Raw genomic sequence first — 15860 nt, 5'->3', positions numbered from 1 at the left:
CAGATGATAAATTGCTGGCTCCTGGCAAAAGATGACGTGACTTGTATCATCTGCTTATTTATTTAATGTTACAGACTGAATGTTTGTGTCCACCGCAAGATTCCTATGTTGAAGCCCTATACCCTACTGTGATGGTATTTGGAGATGAGGCCTTTGGGAGGTGATTAGGGTTAGACGAGGTACTAAGGATGTGGCCCTCATGATGAGATTAGTGCCCTTATAAGGAGAGTTTGCTCTCTCTCTCTCCCTCCCCCACCTCCCCCACCATGTGTGGACACATCAAGAAGGTGGCCATCCGAAAGTCAGGAAGAAAGACCTCACCAGGACCTTACCATGCTGATACCCTGATCTCAGACTTCCAGCCTGCAGAACTGTGAGAAAATAAATGTCTGTTGTTTAAGCCACCCAGTCTATGGTATTTTGTTATGGCAGCCCAAGCTGACCAAGACACTTGGGCACGCTTCCTTTCTTATTGCACACATGAAAACTGAGATCTGTATAATAAAAGAGTAAAGTGAGAATAAAAAATATCAGGACCAGGGAAAGTGCACATTAGCACAGGAGGTGTCGAGGGAGGGGAAGAGCAAGTAGTTCATCAGGTAAAAGAGAGTTCTAGCATTGAGATTTAAATTTGCCTATGAGTTCCCAGTGAGCCAAAGAAAAGAGAGAGAGAGAAAAAGAGAGAGAGAAAGGCATTAGTAAGGGTCAGCAAAGGACAGCTTCCCATTGGCTTAATGTCTAGGGGTTTAGAAACTTCTAGAGTTCAAGGGAAGCATCAATTATTTAGCATTATATAAGGTGTGGCTACTTGACTCCTTCATTATATGATTGGGGCCTTAGCAAACATGCTCAGATGAATAGGTTCAAATAAATACATTGAGCTTCAAAGAAATGGTCAAGGGACTTCCCTGTCAGTCCAGTGGTTACACCTCAGCACTTTCACTGCTGAGGGCCTGGGTTCGATCCCTGGTCTGGAAGCTAAGATCCCACAAGCCTCGAGGTGCCGCCAAAGAAAAAAAGAAAAGAAATTGTTGAGAAGCAATCCACTGGGCTGCCTGCCTTGGCTCATCACATTTAATGAAGGGTCTCTTTTGAGCTGGTGACAACTTCTTTAAAATAGACTCCTATCTTTGTCCTATGAGAGTGGATATGATTTTTTTTAAAATGGTTCTCACTATGGAGCCTTTTAGGTCCTGTGCTAGGTACCCCATGAACCTTATCTGCACCTCTCTCTCCTCATTGTAGGGATGAGCAATCCCAGCTCAGAGAGGTTAAGTCACGTGCCCACAGCCTCCCAGCTAATATGTAAAATAATCGGGACCCAACAGCCCCCGCTCCTTTCATTCCTTCAGTGTTTCTCACACTTTACTCGTACACGTGCCTTCTTCCCTATCTTTGTCTTACCCTCATAACATTCATGATTGTTTACCATTTTTCAGCAAATTAACTCTCTGTATTTTAAGTTTAACTTTTCCTTAAGCAATATGCATGAAATTATGAGTTTGATGTGCTTGTTATATTATATTATATGTATGTTATGCTATATTAGCAATATTATTAATGCACATTAAAATAATTATGTAACCATTAATTTTTTAATTTAAAATTGTGTGAGTATGACCTAATATATCCCTCTAATGGTGTGCACATTCAACCTTTGGAAAACCTTATGCAGTTTCCAGAAGTGAACTAAGGTGGACATTTCAATGAAAGATACTGTTTGTTGCTGTTGTTTTGGGCTCTAAAGTAACAAGACCCTCTTTAAGCAAGGCTCGTCCACTGTCTCTGAAAGCAAAAAAGGTAGAGACCCCAGAATATCTAGAACAGCCACAATGTTATCACAAGAGAAGTGGCTAGACCTGCAGAAACTCTGCAGTGAGGTGGGATAGGGAGGATGGGAGGGAGACACAAGAGGGAGGAGATATGGGGATATATTTATATGTATAGCTGATTCACTCTGTTATAAAGCAGAAACTAACACACCATTGTAAAGCAATTATACTCCAATAAAGATGTTAAAAAAAAAAGTCTGCAGTGAGGGGATCCAGTCATTTAGATACCTGGGTTTCCGCTCTTCTGCTTAAAATAAACATTTGTTAATAGTTACACTTCAAGTAATGTCATGAATAAAAGTCAAATAAAAACCTTTGGACTTTATTTGATAACTACAAGCAGATTAACAGCAAATCATATTTAAATAAGGCCTTCGTAAGTGCACCATGATGAAACAGAAGCAATAAAGTTAATTAAATCTTTATGTTCTATTATATACCTAGGGAACCCACCCTCTTTAGACTAAACAGTATTAAAGATAGAAGGGCATGTGGTAAGTTGAAGTTATCTTCAATATATTAATGAAATGCTCTTCCTGGATTTTCAATGGTTGATTTTAAAGTTGGTTTGAGCAGTAATCCCAAGAGAGGAATCTTTTGATCTAACCAAATGAAGGAATAATCTCATTAGTGCTTAAGCAAGGAAGTCATCATTTGTTCACTCAGTTCACTCATCTACTGGATGGATGCCTAGTGATGCTGGATATTGTGCTAGGTTCTAAGATACCCAGATAAGATGTGGTCCCTGCCCTCAGCGAGCTCATAGTCTAGTTGGGGAGACAAACAAATCAAACATAGAATGATCATGTTATGTTGTGTGGGCACAGGTACTAAGGGGGCCCAGAGAAAAGGAATTAAATGCAGCCTGAGGGAGTCAAGATAGGCTTCTCAGAGAAGACAAAGTGGCAGAACTAAGTGCTTAAGGATGAGTTGGAGTTTGTGATGAGGTAACTCCAGGCAGAAGGACTAAATCACATATGGGAAAGCACCGTAATGAAGGGCAACTTGATGGAATTGGAGACCAGGTTGTTCATAATAAACGAGTAATTCAGTACCACTTAAGTGAAGAAGGGGAGTGAAGTTCAAGACAAGATGGACCAGATGATGACAAGCCTAACTAACTAGTTTATCCTGAGAGCTGTAGGAGCCATTTGAAGGTAGTAAGCAGAGGAGATTTGGGTTACTTGATAGCGGCTGCCAGGAATCCTCTGTGTGGGCTGCTCGTCTCCATTCTGGGGACTTCCCCTGGATGCATTTGGCACTAGAGAGCAGCTGCAATTACTGACGGCTGGAAAACAAGGTCTCTCTGGCATGTTATTCGGGCGACTGTAATTACAGATAATGGGCCTCAATTTGCCCGTCAGGAATTTGCACAGTTGGCTCTATCACTGGAATTTGAATATTTTGCATCCTGCTTGTGCACCAAAGTTAGAGAGCAGAAGTGGCTGTGGTTTCTCAGGAACTCACACACTGACCTTGCAAATGGTCCCAGGCCTTTGTGAAGCAGTGGCCCTTCCCTGAAGAGCGGGCTTTCCCTGAGCAAACCCATCCCCCCAGAAAAAGTTTCGAGCCACTCTCCTCAGGCACCAGGTCGGGAAGCTAAGCAAGCAGGACCTACTGTTCCAGTGAGGTCGTGGCACTCTCCTGGAGTCCATGGCTGGTTGGGAGGACTGTGTCCACTCAGCTCCTTGTCTTTAACGCAGGCTGACACACCCTCACACTTCACTGCCCATAGCCAATTAAAAAAAAAAAAGTGCTTTGAATATATTTCAGCTCCATTTAGGGCAATTGCCTTGGAAGCTCTTGCTTCATTACTGTTTTTGTTCTTTATGCCCCATTCTGGTCCAGGGTCAACCAACTTTGTTTTCAACTATTCTGGTTTTGTGTTCTGTTCTTGTCCCAGCACTGGCCCTTCTATCGATTTAACAAGTATTTATATAGTATTTGGTCATATACCAAATCATGTTCTAAATTGCTTTATGTGTATTAACTCATTTATTCTTCATAACAAAAGTATGCAATAAATACAGGTAAGGAAGTTATTATTATACCCATTTTACAGATGAGAAAATGAAGCCAAGAGTAGGGGAAATCAGATTTGAACAAGGCAGTATTGCTCCAAAGTCTATGCCCAACTTCACTTGAATTTCATACATTTCAACTTGTGTCTCCTTAACATCTGAGATATTTTTTTACTAAGCACTTTTTTTGTGCTAGGCATTTTACATGTGTGACCTCCTCTAATCCTCAAGACAACCCAAAAGGACAGATACAGAAAAAAGAGCTAAGTTACAGTGATTTAAGCAACTTGCCCAAGATTATGCTGATTAAGTGGGAGAGCTGCTGGCCACTGAGCCTGACAGAGCTCTTTATCCCCCCATCTTTTTGCCTTATTCTCTCCTGTACTGATTGTTTCGGGGTATTCTCAAGCTTGAGTCAGTCCCTGGGACGCTACAACAACCATGACACTAGACACAGCCCAGACCCCACTCAAGGGAAGCGTATTACAATCCGCCACAATCTCGGAGGAAGGAAATGTAAACTTACAGTCTACTCTGTGAGGTCACGTTCTCACTGCTTCAAAGGGCCACTCAATAAATATAGCTGTAACAGTTATATTCGCCATTTATGAAATGCTTTCTAATGTGCCAGGCACTTTATATACAATATTCCTAAGCAGCGTGACAATCCTATGAGGTCAATATTATTACTGCTGTTTTACAGATGAAGAAACTGCTGTTTTACAGATGAAGGTTCAAAGAGGTTAAACAACTTGCCCACTGTCACCCAATTATTCAGATATGCTGACTCCAAAATCCATACTTTTTCTACTATATCTGGCTTCTTTTCTTGTGAACTATATCCAGAGAAGGCCTTTCCAAGGGCTTAGAGAAAATATAGAAGATGAAAGAGAACAGGTTCCAGCGTGGGTTGGGGGAGTTCATTATTTTGTTTTTTTCCTTCCTTCCTCTCTCCCATCCTCCCTCCTTGCCTTCCTTCCTCTTTTCAATCAAGAAAAATGACACAGTGAATAACAAAGCTAACAGAAGCCCTAGACTTGGCCTCCTGTCATCTTTAAAATCTAAGTTCCACCCATGCACAATTATGACTGCTGACAATAAAATCCCAACCCAGTGTGAATCAGCACAAAGAAAAAGCAAAAGAGGGCAGGGCTGGGGCTTGGTGCTCGGAGTTAGCCCCAAAGATATGAGTCAGGGAAGTCTCAGGATAACCTCCTGCCAAATTAATCCCAGGCCAGGGCTTGCCAAGGTACAGCCGCTCTCACAAACTCCAGAGGACCTAAGTGGACTGTCCTAGGGAGAAAGGGCAGTTCTACTGGGCCTGAGAGAGACCACTGGGCAGGTCATTGGAATTGTTGTTCTCAACTGAATCTTCCTGGGACTGCTGTGGCAGAAGACAGTCCTACAGTCATGTAGGTGGCAGCGTACTGTTTAATTCTCTTCTTCACTGTACCCAGATACTCAGTAAAGGTGTGTGTAATGCACAGAGGCACAGATTTATTTGCATTATTAGATAACATCTGCAACGTGGCCTAGCCAAAAATAAAGTGTCAACACAGTGCCTGCGTGCTATCCTAAAAATAATGGCATGGGCTTGTGGAGATCTAAACAAAATGAAAAAGGTTGGTCATAGTGTGTCCTTGGTCTGGGTTCTCCCCATAATCTCCAGGTCAACCTCCCTTTCTGAATCTGAACTTTGTGAGTAAATTCTGGGGTCAGAGGTTGTCAGCATCACCTTGTGCTCCAACCCCAGACAGACCTAGGCTCTTGTAGGTCTCAGTAATCTGCACTTCTTTCTTTCAAAACACAGAAACCAGGACATTTTCTGCCCACCCAGATCCTCCTAGAGAAAGAAGAGGGAGTTATGCATCCATGCTATATGGAAAGAGAAGAGGATTTTAGAACCATAAAGATCTGGAAATGAACTCTGCTACTTCCTGTCTGCATAGGCTTTGGGCAGCTTATTCATCTGTAACAATGGAGAAAACAAGACTTACGTTGGAAAGCTGTTGAGAAGACTACTTACGTGTTAAGGTCGCCAGGACAATGTCTGGCTCATGGTTGATTAGATCATGGTCACCCAATCTCCTGGGCTGACCTGTGCTTCTTTCTGTATTCCCAAATCCTTCTGAGAGTCCTAGAGTCAGCTGTTCCTTCAGATACAGGACTCATTGATCAGAAATGCACTGAAGGCCACTCTGTGATACTCCCTATGTTCCAGAAACAGAAATGGGCAATTTAATTATTCTTTTATTCCGTAAAATGATGAAGCATGTGTTCTGGGTTAGGGACTGAACTAGGAGCTGGGGATGTATAAATGAGTTGTGGGTCTCAGTTTAGAGGGGGAAACAGACAAATCAGACTATAGTCATGAGATCTATAAGGGCAAAACTAGAGTCTGGGCAAGTCCCGGGAAGAGTATCTAAATGGGATTCTCGGGAACTGCTTGAGGGATGTGTGTGTGTGTGTGTGTGTGTGTGTGTGTGTGTGTGTGTGTGTTGGGAAATAAGGCATGAAGGGGAGGGGGGCAAGTGGGAGCCTGAAGACCAGATGAGGAAGGAAGGTGGGATTGGCTCTGCCTGCAGAGGGAACAGCGTACGCCTAGGCAGAGTAGGAAATCACCAATGGTTCGGACCAAGGGGACCAGAGGATAGTGGGGGGCGAGGCCAGGGCAGCAGCTGGAGATTTGGGCAGAGGTCAGATCGCAAAGGGTCTGGGGAGCTAAGCTATGCAGTTTTTGGTTTTAACACGAAATGTATAGTGAGTCCTTGAAGCATTCCAAGCAGGAGGGTAACATGATCAGATTTGCTTTCCTAAATTGCCATGACAATTTATGTCCTCAGATTTGACCTGTTTTTATGAACTCATGACACTACCTACCCCTACCACCCCTACCCCAAGGAAAGAGAAAATTACATTTCCAAAAATTAAAATTGTCAAAGAACCACATGCTAGGTGGGATTTTGGTTTTGTGTTGATGACGCTGTTCGGGGTGGGAGAGATTGGATTTGAATAGGAATATTAACACTATGACTAGAGCATTTAGCTCTCTTTTCACCCACGAAGCTAAGTCCATGGTTCTCAGATCATGAACAGGAGTTTTGAGATTTTTACCAAATCTGGAGACAATGATCTTCACTCTGACAAACGAGTTCTCAGAGGTCCCTCAGGAGTGAAAAAGCAGGAGGGCTGTAACCCAGCCCTGAAATTTATTGGCAGAAGCAGTTTACGACTGTAAACTCTCACTCTTAAGGCACCCCTGTGCTTGCCTTCTATTTCTGGCCCTGACCAAAGCTGTCAGCTTCTCACTTTCAAAAGCATTTAGTTCGTTTAATTAAAAAAATATTATGATTGTGAGAAGTCTATAGAAGTGCCCTGAAAATCTGATGACCTCATTTTTTGGTAGCTCCACAACATTTGTGAACATTTGTTTTTAATCATTGTCACTTCCTTTGATCAAATTTATTGTCAGGGTTTTGGAGTTTCAAGGGCAGTTTATCCTACCAATCAGGACCCATTTATCCGAGGCTCTGTCTCTGTAACTTAAATACAACACGCCGGCATAAAATAAAAATCCCACTGACCTCAGCAGCAGGCAAGATCTGGAAAGCAGACTTCGAAAGTAGATTAAAAGAAAAAGCTCAAACTTTCTCTCTTGCAATCCTGTATTGTCCTCATTCACTGGAAGGCTTTTCTAATATGACATTTGTCTTGGCAGATAAAGTGTCACATACTAAGCAGGTGATAAGTGGCATAACTCAATGGAAGCATTTGGGAAAGCAAGTCAGAAACAAACGAGTAGCTGGAATGTGTAACAATCAGCTCAGACAGGCAAGGTCCCAACACAAAAGTTATTTTGAAGGCTCTTCTCTGATTTGGCAGCCCAGCTGAAGTTAGATAGGTTTGAGCTTACTTTTAAAATCAGTCTCCCCATGAGTGTGTGTGTGTGTGTGTGTGTGTGTGTGTGTGTGTGTATTACACAGCTGCTGTCTTTCTGTCACTGAATACTTAAAGTAGAAAATCAGGAGGTAGTGTCATACTTGAAGAGAGGAAAGCAGATTTCCAAATAGACCTGATATCTACTTCAAGAGACCAGCTAAAATTACCCCAGCTAGAGTTTCTTGTGTCACAAGCTTTGTCCCTAATGTACGCTGAGGCCAAGGCCTCCGCAAGCGGAGCTCTAGTCACAGCTCAGCTGGGAGTTATACACCCTCTGGGGTCTGCAGGCCAAGATTTAAGTGCATTAATGGAGGGCCTCCTCAAGCTAGTGTGACGGAGATCCATCAAATCCGAAGAGAAGCCAGAAAGGGGAAAGAAAATAAAATTAAATAGTTCTTTCATAAACTTCAGTCAAGTTTCATGAGTTGAGACACAGATGTGAAATTTTAAAAGCATTCTCCAATGCCTTCGTTCTGGATGAATAGGTTTCTATATTTAGGCAGTTTTAGCATTTGCAAGGCACTTGCTTTGTGGAGGGGAAATGAATGTGTGGACAGGAGAGAGAGAAGAGGGAGGTGAAGGGCCGGCTTTTAGCTTGTACCTGGTTCCAAATTTTCCTAAGTTCCAAAGGTCTTGGTTTAAGAGCTCTGTTTAACTGTGAGAGCAGCTCCCAAATAAAAGTGAGACCCAGAACTATCTTCCTATAAGTCTGTGACTAATCTGACTCCTCCAAAATTGGGAGCTTCATAGAGGTGGTATTCTTGAGCTGGCTTTTAAGACTTGTGGAATTAGCCAGGCAGCGATGCAGTAGGAGGAGATTCTGGGTAGCAGTAACCACACCAGCAAGGGCGGGAAGGAGGAAACAAGAGGACATGTTCTGGACATGTGAAGATAAAGAATTAAAAGGGCTTGGCATCGGTCTGGATGGTTGGGGCAAGGCAGAGGGAGGTGTCAGAGGTGACTTGGCAGGTTTTGGTTCAAGTGGTGACACTTACTGAAGAATGGAATACAGGGAAAGGAGTGAATTTGGAAGGGGAGGTGATTGAGAAGGACATCTGTCGATTTTGGCTTCCCAGCATCCATCCCACATCTTTCTATCCATGGTACTTCAATTTTCCTTTAAGCACACACCCCATCCTGTATCCTCTACTCAAGTGGCTCAGGTGTAACTGACACCATCTGTGGTTCAATGGGTGGACACATGACCCAGACCTGACTAATCAGAACATTTCATCTCCCAGGCCATCAGGGCTGACTCTATAACTTTATATAGAATTGATTATGAATACTAACATAATGGTGGGACAGTGAAACTTTGAGCTGTATTTGCATAGCAGTTTGTAAGATTAAGAAATCACCAAAAACAGGGGGATGACATGATTATACGGGAGGTAAGTCTTCTCCAGTGACCTGCTTGCAGTGCTATGGTACCACCAGTACTGATTCAGGGATGGACATGTGATCAAAGTTGGGCCAATGAAAGATAGCCCTGAGACTTTGATCAAAGTACTGGGATACAGGACCTCTCATTTCATTGGGGGTACAAAGCTGATAAAATGGGGGCCTGGAGCTTCTGGCAGTTATATCGCTACTATGAGAGAAGAGCTTCCTGAGAAAGAAACCAAGACAGAAGAGAGCAGAGCCAAGAGAAAGAGATGGCGAGAGACAAAGAAGGTGGTGATGGGGAGAGACAGATTCCTCCTAATGGCATCATTGAATCACTCGGAACAAGACTTGCTTGAAATCTATCACTCAGAACAAGACTTGCTTGAAATCTATCTCTGGATTTAATTTTCCTTTTTCTTTTTTTCTTGAGCCAGTGAACCAAAAGAGTCTTAATGAATATAAAGATGCTATTTTTGGACATATATATTTTAGGTACTGGGAGTCATCCAGACAGTTAAAAAAGAAAAACTAGTGCCCAAGACATTAGAGAAAGTGACTTGAGCACTAAGATAAAGTTTTAAGAGTCTTTCACATGTTTAAAACAATAATAAGAGCCAAGAGTCACCTCCTTGCTTGGTGCCAGGTATTGTTCGAAAGGGCTTTGTATTTATTCTCTCGTTTCACCTCACAGCAACTATGTGAGTAAAAAACTGTTATTTGTATTTTACAGTTGAGGACATTAATGCACACACAGGGGAGGTTAAGTAGCTTGCTGTGGTGGCCAGACTCCAAGATGACACTAATGAAACCTACCTCTTGGTTATTCATGCCATTATTTTATTCCCTCCCCTTGAGTCTGGGCTGGACCTAGTGACTTGCTTCTGATGAACAGAATAAGACAGAAGTGATGGTGTGTGACTTGGAGACAATCATTAAAGTGGTATAGCTTCCACTCTTCCCTGTCTCTCTCTTTCTCTCTCTCATCACTCTCCTTGAGGAAAGCCATGTTGTGATCAGCCCTGTGAAATGTCTCATGAGGTGAGAAACTGAAGTCTGTGGTCAACAGCCACAGGTTTGCGTTTGGAAGTGGATCTTCCAACCCTGGTTAAGTCTTCAGAGACTATAACTCCTACTGACAGCTTCACCTCTTGAGAAACTCTGAGCCAGAACCACTCAGCTAAGCCATTCTCAATTCCTGACCCTCAGAAACTGTGAGATAATAAGTGTTTGTTGTTTTAAGCTGATGTGTTTATGGGTAATTTGCTACACAGCAGCAGATAATTAATACAGATTTTGGTACCAATAATGGGGTGCTGATATAATAAAAATCTAAGATGTCAAAGTTGTTTTGGAAACACAAAGTGAGTGGAAACTAGAAAAGCTGTGAGGATTTTGAGGAGAGTGTTAGTGAAAGCTTAAATTGCCTTAAACACATGATTTGTAGAATTATGGACTTCGAAGGGCCCATCAGTAAAGGCTTAAAGGAAAATGGAGAAAAGCTTATTAGAAACTGTGTAAAAGGGGATCTTCATTGTGCAGTAGCAGAAAGTTTAGTAATATTGGTGTCTGCAGTAATGTGGTTGGTAAAAAATGTGCCTGATTAACTGGGTGATCAAATTAAGGAAATTTCCAGCCAGTGTGCTGAAGGTGCCAGCTAGTTTCTTCTTACTGCTTATGGTAAAATGCAAATGAGAGGGATAAACTAATGGAAGGATTGTTAAACAAAAAAGGAACTGAAGGGTTTGAACAGTCTCACCATCTGTAGATGCCAAATGATGTTAAAATTTAAAAATGCCTTCTGAGAAAAGATCAAATCCAGAGCACTGCCAGGAAAACCTGGTCCAGAGACAAAGCCATGTGTGTGTCTGTAAAATGCTCTGTTAATACTTGGAAAACTTAAATGTGTTGCCTCACAGTACTGTTCAGGCAAACAAAAAGTCCTCTATGGTGCTAAGGGTGTGACTAATCAAACAATGGGACTTCTAAGAAGCTTTAGCGTATTGTCTTTCCATAGACATCCAAAGTAGAGAAGAACTATATCAAAGAGATTTGTGAGTGTGGCTTTATTTTAATGGAGTGGACTCCCAATAAGATTCACAGGAGACCCACTAAGTATTTAAAATAATTATATCAGCAGAAACACTACCAGCTTGGACTAAAAGAGGTGAAAACAGTGCAAAACGTAGAAAGGATTTTGAGCTCTCAAAATTCAACAAGACAGAAGCAAACTGAGGAAACTACTTAGTTGCAGATACATGCTACCTTTCATGAAAAAGGAAAGATAACACAGAGAGTGGAACCAAGAGCTATGAGAACCATTACTGGGCAGAGATAGGACTGAGTCTGAATCTAGGAACTCACAATATTTTCCAAGATGGCTTTCAGAATTGCTATGGACCAGTGATGACTTTGTGCCTCCCAGTTCCTTCTTTTTGAACAGGATATCTATAACGAATATCCGATGCCTATTTCACAATTGTACATTGGATGTGTGCTTTGGAGGAGGGGATAGATCATTTGGCTACTTCATAGGATTAGTTTAAAGATTAAGAGCTATACTCAAGGAACTATACTTAAGGTCTACATCTGAGGAGCCACATTCACACCTGGACCTCATTTAAGTTATGAAATTCTGGACTTTGATGTTACAATGGTCTGGAGACTTCTGAAGGCCTTAGGATGTGATGAGCATATTTTTTTCAGCCTTGGGATATAATAAGGATATTTTTCATGTGAGAAGAATGTGAATCAATGTGAGGTCAGAGAACAGACTGTGATTGCTAGCCTACAAATGACCCCCAGTGGTTCCCATCTCCTAGAATTCAGTCCTTTGTATAATCCCCTCTTCTTAAATGTGGACTGGACTTAGCAACATGCTTCTAATGAATATAATAAGAAATGTTGGTACATGACTTGGAGACTATGTCATAAAAAGTAGTGTTGCTTCTACTGTCTGTTTCTTTCTCTCCATCTGTCTCTCTCTTTCTCTGTTTCTCCTCATTCACTTGGTAACAAGCCATGCAGTGAGCATTTCTGTGGAGAGGACCAAGTAGTCAGGAACTGAAATCTTCTGGTAACAGCCAGGAGTGTAAATTTGGAAGTAGATTCTCCAGCCCTAGTCCAGAGACTGTGGCCCCAGCTGACAGCTTTACTGCAACCTCATGAGAGACCTTGAACCAGAACCACCCATCTTAGCTACTTACAGATTCCTAACCCTAAGAAACTGTGTAGATAATAATTGTTTTGCTATTTTAGCCTACATTTTGGGATCATTTGTTGCATGACAGTAAACAATATACTTGCCAAAGGCATAAACTCTCTGATTCCATTTAAATGAACCCTAGGGAAGACAAATCTTATCTAAGTTGTCTGGAGTCATGGGTGGTGGTGAGGACTGACAAGACAGGGGCACATTTGTCACACTCGCTGAATTGTACACTTAAAAATGAGTGTATTTATTGAATGTATATTTTACATAAATAAAGTTGACTTATGAGGGCAGATGTTGAGGAGATGGAATTACTAGTGACTGTAGGCTAAAAAGTATGATGGGGAAGGCAAGAAGAGGGATGGGGTGATGTCTTAAGAATATATCTGTGTCAGGGATTTTAATTTATTTTTTAGGAAAATAGAGGCTTGACTAAGTTTGAAAGCAGAGGATAAGGACTAAAGGTATAGAACAAAAAGTTTAAATTATAAAATAAAATTCCAGAGGGGACCAAAATAAATTGTATTAAGCAGGACGATTGGATAGTAAAATATTTCTTGGAAAATATGGCTAAAAGGAGAGTTAGAAGCTTGAGAGGGAACTTGGATTTAGGTAAAGAAGGAGTCTATTATAATTTTTGTGCAAATTGACACCGGAAGTCAATTATTTTTTGATGCTCTGCTAAAATGTTTAGTATTATTCTGTAAGCAGCTGCGAGCCATTGAAGTTTTTTGATCAGGGAAGTGACAAGATAGGGCTGTACTTTAGGGAAATCATTCTATAGCAGAAATATGGACTAGTTGGGAGATATTAGAGGCAGGGAAACCCATTAGGAGACTATTGCTATCATTCAGTCATAAGATGGTGACTGAACATGAGAGAACCAGAAAAGAAAACTTGGCCTTGATTTGTAAAAGAGATTGTGGAATGAATAAGGCAGAATTTTGGAAATGATTAGATGGAACTGAGGGAAAGGAAAAGCAGGAAATGGAGCAGTTGAGGGAGAGAAGGAGACCTCACTTTTGGAATAAATTCTGAGGTTCAGCAGACTATCCAAGTGAAAAGGTACTTGCAGTGAGTGGGACTGCATGTAGAAATTTAACAGCAATTATTGGATTAGGTTAGAGATGAGATTTAGGAAGCATCTGTCTTTCTTTACTGACAGAGGAATCAAGACTCTTTGAAATGGACAGTGTGGGCATATCAGTCAGCTTGGGCTGCTATAACAAAATACCATAGACTGGGTACCTGAAACAGCAGACACTTATTTCTCACAGTTTTGGGAGTGGAAAGTCCAAGATCAAGGTGCTAGGAAGTCCAAAATTGGTTCCTGGTGAGGGCCCTCTTCCTGGCTTGCAGATGGCTGCTCTTCATTATATCCTCACATAGTGGACAGAGGAAGCTCTGGTGTCTCCTCTTCTTCTTTAAGGGCTCTAATCCCATCATGGGGGTTCCACCCTCATGACTTCATCTATACCTAATTATCTCTCAAAGGCCCCATCTCTTTATGTCACTTCATATCTTCAACACATGAGTTTTAGGAGGCTCAAACATTCAGTTGGTAACAGTGGATAAATAGTAAATGATGCTTCAGACTCAATTATACCTATACTGTTCTTTCTGGAAGATGAATTGAATGGATTCCAGACACAGTTTCTCAAAATGTGCCCTCAATGCAACATGAGATATTAATATGTTTTCCAAGAGAAATTGATTTCATGATGAAAGAAGTTTGAGAAATATAGGATTAAACAAAGCTAAACGGCTTTTTAAAGGCAGTTCTTCTTAGAGCCTTAATATGTAATGGTACTATGCACAGTGAATCCTCAAGAGGACAGGACTACAGAATATAAAGCATTTCTTATATTTCCTTAAATAGACAAAGCTTTTTCTTAGGAAGAGCTCCAGAAACCAATGTTTTAGGGAGAGCACTGTAAAAGAAACTAGTTTAGGGACTTCCCTCGTGGTGCAGTGGTTTAGAATTTACCTGCCAATGCAGGGGACACGGGTTCGAGCCCTGGTCCAGGAAGATCCCACATGCCATGGAGCAACTAAGTCCATGCGCCACAACTACTGAGCCTGCACTCTAGAGCCCGTGAGAAACAACTACTGAAGCACCCACACCTAGAACCCGTGCTCCACAACAAGAAAAGCCACCGCAATGAGAAGCCCGTGCACCTCAACGAAGAGTAGCCCCTGCTGTCTGCAACTGGAGAAAAGCCTGCAGGCAGCAACAAAGACCCAACACAGCCAAAAAATATATAAAAATTTTAAAATAAATAAATAAACTAAAGCTAAGAACAGAATTAAAAAGACCTAACAATTACAGACAGAGGTTCAATGTGAATTGACATAAGGTGTTAATCACATTAAAGAAAAAGAAACTAGTTTAATATTTTATATATATATGTATTGATATATATACATACATGTATATTAGAATATAACATCACCTATGTAGTATTCTTGCAAAAATAAAAATCACCCTATTCTACCAAGGAGGGGCCAATCGGACAAATACATATCGTGCAACAAACTATTAAACAGTTGACCTAGACTCTTCAAATAAGTCAATGTCATGGAAGACCAAAAGAAAAAAAGATGGGGAAACCCTTGTAAATTATGAGAGTCTAAAGAGATACTATTAATACATGCAATGAATGAGCCTTGATCAGATCACTTAAAGGAAAAATAAGCACAACTATAAAAATCCTTATTGGAACAACTGGTAAAGTTTGAAAATGAACTGTACATTGGATAATACAAAGTAGGGAAAAAAATAAGCTTCTGACTCAATTACATCCTATTGACCAGGTCTTTCCCAAAGTACTTTGGTACCTGGGAACCTATACTATAAGACCTAAAAACATGAAAGTTATAAGTGATATGTTCGTTCCATTCAAAAAGAAAAAAGAAAAGAAAAAAGCTGTTTTAAGCTGTACTGGAATTGTAGTTATTGGTAACATTTGTGGGCGAATAAGGACTTCTTTAATATTGCAAACTCTATACAGTTTAGGAAAAAATATTGTATCAAAGATGAAAAATTTAAAAAAAAATCTGCCCAAGAAAACCTGAGTTTTCACAACACTGTAAATCAACTGTACCCCAATAAAAATTAAAAAAAGAAAAGAAAACCTGAGTTTAGGCCTCCCATGAATCGTTAGAGTCCTTTTTCCATTAAATAGTGTTTAAGGCTCAAAAAAAACCATGGTGTTTCTTTAACTCCAGCTTCAGAAACCCCCCATTATAAATAATTGGGGATAATTATGAGAGCAGCTGAATAAACTGGAAAAGACCAGGCACAAAGAAAAAAGCAATAGGATGAAATGTGCAGTCCTTGAGCCAGCCCATAAATCTCTCTGGAATCAGAAAAACAGTCCCCATCTTCTCCAAACTGGAACCTACGTTTAAAGCAAACACCAAACCAAACCTAACCAAATCAAAATTATGTAACCCCCAAAAGTGAGTCTGGTT

Source organism: Orcinus orca, chromosome 2, assembly GCF_937001465.1.
Source record: "Orcinus orca chromosome 2, mOrcOrc1.1, whole genome shotgun sequence".
Classification (NCBI taxonomy): Eukaryota; Metazoa; Chordata; class Mammalia; order Artiodactyla; family Delphinidae; genus Orcinus; species Orcinus orca.
This window is presented reverse-complemented; position numbering follows the sequence as displayed.